Below are 7,441 nucleotides of genomic sequence, written 5' to 3'. Positions count from 1 at the left end.
TAAAAGTTAGTCAACTATTAATTAAAATTAATGTTATATTTTATAATTATAATATTAACATTAATAATATATATAGTAGTAATAATATTCATACTATATACACCACCGAAGTCTTCCGAAGCTTTCAGATCGACAATCATCGTACAGCAGAAAACCGAAGTCGAATCGTGCATTTTCGGCTTACACACGAACTCACAGTGGTAATCATGCACCTTCTGTTTTGCGTCTCTCAAACGGTAGGTATGGTGGGGGTAAGTTTCAGGCTCGATTTGGCAGCTCTGCACTCGAGGCATGCGCAGTGTGACAAGATTCGAAAAGGTATCACTGCATGCAATGCGCATGAGCAATCTAATCTGCTTGCATGCCTATATCATAAATCATGATCCAACGAACCGTGGTCCCGCCAATTCGATGCTCAAATACGTTCGACGTGAAGTGACTTCGAGTGAACCGACGCCCCCCACCATACTCACTGCATTGGCGAGAATGGAAGGGGAAGCCCACTGCCGCACTCGATCCATGATGTCAGAGAGGTCGGGTGCCGTAGGGTGCCGAATCTGATTGGTTGACTTTTTTTTTACTTGCGCCTGGCAGGACCATGCTTTGTTGGATCATGATCATATATAGAGGTTGCATGTTTGCACGCACGCACGCAGCAGGCAGAAACATTGAGCCAGCCCACAGTTAGTAGAAAAAGCAATATGGTACTATTGTGTTTTTGGTAGTTTTGAGGGTCACAGCCAAAAATTAAATTCTACTTATTCGTGCGAAGAAATTGGAACGGATCTTGAAAACTAAAGGTAGATTATTTTACTTATTTATATGCTTAATGAAAAATACATCATGTAATGTTGAATATGTCATCTGAGCTTAAAAACCATTCTGAATATAATTGCGTATGCCTTCGATCTGTCACTTTCCCTTTTGTTACAGTGCGATTGTATGACGAAATAACTAAATTTTGTGAGTCATAAAGGTCATCGTATTTTTAAATTTGGAGTCTACGTTTCGTGTTTTAATGAAACTGTTTAAAGAATAGTAACTTTACGTATTTTTGTCAATATTGTCAATACGGGTTTGTTTGGAGCACCTGTCAAAATAATATCACGTGACTAAATGTTTTCAAATATTGAAGTAGGACACTTTTTCCTCGGAAAGAACGATATGTCAAGACAAAGAGAGAACGCATTAGAATTGTTTTTTCAAAATAAAATAATGTAAATATTTTGGAAGAATATTATGACAAGAAAATTATTATGATTACTCGATGATGACGAAATTGGTCCAGATGTTATTTAATTATACGCAATAAAAGGATGATTTTGGATACTTTGGTGGTCATGGTATGCATTAGTATTTATTATCATTATATAATTAAATTATTTGTCAACTTGAGAAGTAGAAAATATGGATTGAAATCCTATATACACATATGTGGTATTAAAAATGGTTGTTTTTTTTTGGAATATTTCTTTAGAATAATAAGTAAACTAGAGTATTTTATATTTATTATGCAAAATCGTTGTAAATAAATATACTGCATTACATAATTCAATGCACAAAAGAAATATAGCTGACATATCCGCGTAACCGTTTTACTATATCTTTGTAGATATTGAAAGTTAAACATGTTTGGCGTTCTTACAAAACGTGCGATTCCTAGTTTTATATATAGAATTTCTTATATATATATATATATATATTTGGATGCGTATGTGTCCAATAGTGACTTCCCTTGATGCGTTTATTTTATCGTTCTAAATCTTCAGGAGCGGAGTGAAAATATTTTTTTTTATTTACTCCTAGATACGAACAAAAATCACTTTGGACTCTTTAGAGCTATCAAAAGTAAAATTTTATGTTATCTTTCCAGTGAATTTTCATTATTTTGTCGAAATATTTTTGAAAAATAAAATATATCTGCTTGTAGGGAATTTAATTAATCTAATGTAACCATTCATGGTTTTAAAAAATACTCACATTAACTACGTTTAAAAAATAATTCTCTATGAACATGCAATATTCCTTGGTTGGGACACCTGCAGGTTCCTTTTGTACGACACTTCGCGCATGCACGTTACATTTTATTTTGTTGGCGCTTTCAATGACAGTATAACGCAGTATAGAATACAGTATATAATATAATATAGTATAATACGTCAAATGTTTCGACCTAAAATTAATAATTTTTTTTTGATCGGGTTGAAACATGGCTGGAATAAAGTTCTAGTGGACCTACATTAATTCACCAAACCACAGGTTCATTTATCTACCAGTTGTCAATACAAAAAATACATCAAACACATTTTTACTATTAAACCTCGTACTGCGGTGTTCATCACTATCTGGAATGTGGCGGGAGAATTTTAGAGTCCGAATGGCATACTAACGTATTCTAAATCCCCTTCTGATGTCAAGGACGCAGTATATATTTTTTGAATCAGTATCCGTTGCAATTTGATGAAAGTCAGAACTTAATTTAAAAGCAAAAAAAAATGTCGCCGTTTATTTTTACCTGACGCATCCATTTTCTTTGGAAGAACCATCACTGACAATATCGAATATCCACCTTCAGTATGGAATTTAACTTTTAGGTTATTTAAGTTTCCAGACAGATTCTGTAAAATTACAAATGCATTATGAATTTTAGGTGATGGAATTTTAACCAAAAATATTCGTGTTTTTTCACAACATGTTAACTTTAGCATCTACATGAGAAATGTGAATAATGGTAATTTGACTTTGAAACTTTACAATTACTTGTACTTATACTACGTTCAGAGCTGGAGCAAGTACGTCGCGTTACTAATGATCAAATTTAAAGACGTGAGATTACGTTGGAAAAAGGAATTTTTAAGAGTTTTTGTACTTTTACCAGCGTCAACAAATTCAATACTCTGAAAGTAGCTCAATTTATTACCTACTCTGAAAGTCACAAATTCACAAGCAGAAACTGTACAAGTGGCATTCACCCTATAATCAGAATAGTAAAATTTCGCCAATTTTTTGTTGGTAATTTTACCATTCTAAGTGATAGATTTTTTTGATTTTTTACAGTGTGTTCTGTACTCGTCTTCAATGTGCTGAAGTCTTATGTTTTCTGACAGTAATTTTAACCTCTTTATCAATTCATTTTGAGTGATGTATTGGATTCGTTCTTCAAGTTGTTTCTTCGTTACATCGTTGATATGGATATCTAATGTAATTATTGTTAATGGATCTTCTTTTTCGTTTGGAATCGGGATTTTAATTGTATGATTTCGAATCTTTCCTATTGCAGTGCAGCGTAACAAGCTTTACGGTGCGTTTGGGGATATAAATTCCATGATTATGAAGGAGATAAACTTTTTTTTTTATCTAATTTCAACGTTGTCTTTATTAAGCTGTAGTTGTAAGAATGTAGGAAAGAGATTCCAATAATTCCATCCTCAGCTGAAGGGAACTTATTAGGGACGATGTAGAATATATGGTCCTTATTCTGTAATTTAAATTTTGCTTGCTTTTGAACTTCATGCTTATCATTTCCTATACAAAATTCTTTTTTTCATATTTTTGTTCGATATTTTGGATGTGCCATTTAATCTTTTATCAAATGTGTTGAGGATGCACTGTCGACCAGTAATCAGCTTGTTCTTGTTCCGTATATGTTAACTGATATGGAATATCTTTGTCGTGTATTCGACTGGCCTTGGGGAAAATGTTGGTTCTTGTTAGAATTTGTTTTTGAACACTGATTTTCAGTATGGCAATTTCCTTTGCAATAACGACACTTCATTTGACTTTTAGTGATAGCGGCATATTGTGAGTTGGGACAGCGGGTTTTTGGTATAATTGACAGGTTTTTTCTAGTGAATTGTGTTTTTGGATGGATGTTGAAGACCTTTGTTTATTTTTTTGTTTTTCATGGAACCAAATGGTCTAATTTTTCCCTTAAAAGTTCAACTGAGCCAACAATTCCTAGATTTTTTCTGCGAGCTTCCTGTAAGTCATCGTAAACATTTATTGGTATGGAACGAATGGCTCTTTTGGCATTATCTAATATCTTTTCGGCCTTTCTATTGATTTAATGAAATCTTCGGTTCCGTTATCTTCTTTTCCTGCAGAGGTTTAATGGTTGGAAATATGTCTTTTGCGGATGAAAAAATTTCATTTTCATTTCTAATGACTTGACTTAACTCAAACCGTCACCTTTGTTGCTCTTGCGGTGCATTGACAAGTGATTCACTCGCGATTTTTGTAACTCGACTCGCTGGCTACGATCTTTCGGATGATCCGTCTTCTATATCCTGAATCATATTAGAGTTTCAAAGTATTTCCGAAATGTATGTAGCTCTTTTTGCATTTTTCAGTATTTAGGAGACTAATTTTTTCTTTTAGACTTAATTCACCTTTTGTTAGTATCTCTAGATTCAAGACGATTTCCCTTGAGGTTTCGGAATCTACAGATACCGTTGTAGGATTTTTATGAGCCATTTTGGGAGAGTTAGAGCTAAGATATTAATTAAAAAATAATGTCTTTTGTACTACACATTTGTTCTCGCTGAGATATTTAAAGACATTTTTTCCGTTAAAAAAAATGCAGTGTAATTCAGATTGTGTACTTAAAGTTATCGACGAATGTGTCTGGTGAATGTGTCGCGTCTCGCCTTACCGAGTCCACAATATTAAAATATATATATTTTTTAATCTCTTCACTTAAGATATCGTGCAAGATCAGAGTGAGATTCTTGGTTTATTGAGGGAACCAGAGCTTTATTAGCACCTAAAGAATAGTTACCGCTATTCTATAGATAAAGAGGATTTACAATCAAATTTACCTTGTGAAGGTTTTCCTGGTATAACTTATTTCTATTTTGCTTACTTTGAAGTTTTTAACTGGAGCTCGGCCTCGTCCTTGGTGACAGGAGTTGAGATGGCAATCATAGGTGTCTGATTTCAATCCCCAATGCCTTGGCTGCAATGTGTCACTGGTGAGGTCGTTGGTTTGCTTCCAGGGGATTTACTTCCGTTTTTTTCAGAGTCTTACTGCACTGTCTAGCACGCTCTAGGACTTACCGCCTATTTGACGAGCCCAATTTTTTGGGGAGTTTTCGGTAGAGGTAATCAGCAAATCCGTAGATATCCAAAATTCAGGTTCTTTGGTCAAAGATAGAGCAAGTTTGATCTAACTGGCAACCGTCTTAGCCTCGCCGTTTTACCTCTATGCTGGCATCGATCGTCAATTTTTGACTGGGAAATAGAAGTATAAATATTAGGGTGGTCCAAAAATGCACGGCAATTTTTTTTTCACTGTGGAGGCCAAGACACCTCCCCAAAAGTTTCCATTTCCGGAGATAAAAAATTCGTAATTTTTTTTTTCCAAAATTCGAATGTTAATATGTGCCACTGGGCACTTCAAAATTTCATTGAATTAACATGGGGAAATTTGGAATTTTCGAAAAATTGAACTCATCTTCCATGGTTTCATCGAAACGTGCCAAGTTTTTTTAGGGATTTAAGAGGAGTGTCTGCGAAATGAAATCATACTAATAACTTTCATTTCCTGAAGTCACATATCATAATATGTGTCACATATTTCATCAGTGGCGATGAATGAATATGTAGGGGATAATTTAAAGAATCCAGTACTATTTCCTCTGTATGGACAAAATTTAATATCGTAAATTTAATAATGTGAAGGAACATGGATACATATCTTTAATACTTTACCTCTCTTGATACCCTTGAAGATCCAACTCACTAGCGAAAGAATTAGGCCGTAGGGCACCCTGGTGGATTAGCTTCATGAGGATTCCTCTACAGAAGGGCTCTTCGGTAAGGGAAAATTCGGCCGCAAATACTCATTTACCACGTGTTTCGTTTTTACCATCTCGACCCTCTACTCAGCTGTAAGAGTGAGTCGGAATTTTTCCGTGCTGAGTGAGGCGTCGTAGTAGTGGAAACAAAGCATCTTGCAAATGAGTATTTGGGTCCCAATTTCTCATCGCTGAAGACCCTGCACTCTACAGGATTCGTTATGAAGTCCTCTATAGAAATCCGTGCTGGGTCGGCACTCTGCGCTCAGGCCATGATGCGAATAAGAAACTCACGTTTCCCTTATTCCCTGCAGTCATACTGCAGTTACTTTGCAAGAATAAAATGAGACGCACATCATGTTTGCGTTCTGCTGACTGTGTATGAATTTTGTGTCAGTATGACCTGGTGCTGTAATGCGACCGCACTATTTTTATCTGGGAATTGTTCAAAAATTTTAAATCTTCTTTGAAACCTATGTCGATATTTCCGTTGAAAACCACTAGCTTAAAAACTGAAATTCAACAGAATTGTTAATCTTGTTTGAAATCTAATAAGTTTCTAATAAAAATACCGATTTCGGGTTTAAAAAGCAACATAACCTAAAATTATTAAAAAGTTCTGAATTTTCTTTGAAGTGTTTGCAATCTAATTTATTTTAAACAAAGCCATTGCATTTGAATCCAATCATTTTTATGGAAAATACCAATTTCTGATGAAATACATCAACATAACCTAAAGTTGTTGAAAAAAAGTACATATTCTTGGACATATAATACATTGAAGTCTCACCTATTTACCGTCTCACCTACTTCCCCCCGCCCTTATTTCACCTCCTTCGCGCATGATTGTTTCACGTAATTCCGGCACCTACCATCACGGTCCCCATACGCTCTCCTTCGCATCAGTGGCTGGCCAATTAAAAAAAGGGGGTTCGAAGAGTGGGAAGCGCTCATTGGTTTGAATTGAGTATTTTTAATTTTACCATCGCGACATGGAAATCCATACAACTTTTTTCGAGGAAATATTATAGACGTAAAAGTGAGTCAGAAATGCATGATCAATAATGTTTCTCATGCATAGAATCTATTTTATAAGTAATATACCATGTTTTTGTCGTTTGACGACCTTTAAGTTCACGAAATAAAATCAAATATCCTGAATTTCAGGTTAGTGCCACTCTAACCTCAAAGGTCGTAGCTGGGTAAGCATGGCTGGTCTGCCTTAGAAGATATTTGGTTCATATTTGAATGCTAAGTTTCTCCCATTAAAACACTAAGTTGCCCCAAGTGCCAACTACAAAACAAATTTTTACCCAAGTTATAAATTTTTATTGAAAAATAATAAATTTCAATTTTTTCGAAAATGGTTGAATCAATTTTGATGGTTCAAATATATATTGTACTAGGTATAACGGCAGTTCTAAAAAAAATCAAGAGTCAATTCTGGTAATTAGAAATGAGGGGAAAAAAAATTCGGAATTTTGAAAATAAAAAATGTTCATTATTTTGAAGGTTGCTTTTACTTTTTCATCAATAAAAAACACAAAAAACTTATCCTATAAAAAAGTAAATCATGATAAATTTGTAGATCTTTTTTAGATGCACACTTTTTGTCGATCTATTTTTTTTCGTATCTTGCGTTGTTC

The 7,441-nt window shown here is 34.5% G+C and overlaps 1 protein-coding gene across 4 annotated transcripts in view; it reads left to right on the top strand.

The window, feature by feature from the left end:
• The first annotated feature begins 523 nt into the window (after positions 1-523).
• LOC117166944 (GTP-binding protein 2) overlaps positions 524-7,441 on the top strand; it is a 41,045-nt gene continuing 34,127 nt past the window's right edge. For 2 of the 4 annotated variants that reach the window (XM_033351422.1, XM_033351419.1), the window contains exons 1-2: positions 524-800; positions 934-1,343. The gene's annotated coding sequence lies outside the window, so the exon portion shown is untranslated. The remainder of the gene's footprint in view (positions 801-933; positions 1,344-7,441) is intronic. The other 2 variants (XM_033351421.1, XM_033351420.1) reach the window with 1 other exon arrangement.

This window comes from Belonocnema kinseyi, chromosome 2 (assembly GCF_010883055.1).
Source record: "Belonocnema kinseyi isolate 2016_QV_RU_SX_M_011 chromosome 2, B_treatae_v1, whole genome shotgun sequence".
In the NCBI taxonomy this organism is placed as follows: Eukaryota; Metazoa; Arthropoda; class Insecta; order Hymenoptera; family Cynipidae; genus Belonocnema; species Belonocnema kinseyi.
Note: the sequence above shows the minus strand (reverse complement) of the source record. Positions and strands in the feature narration are given on the sequence as shown.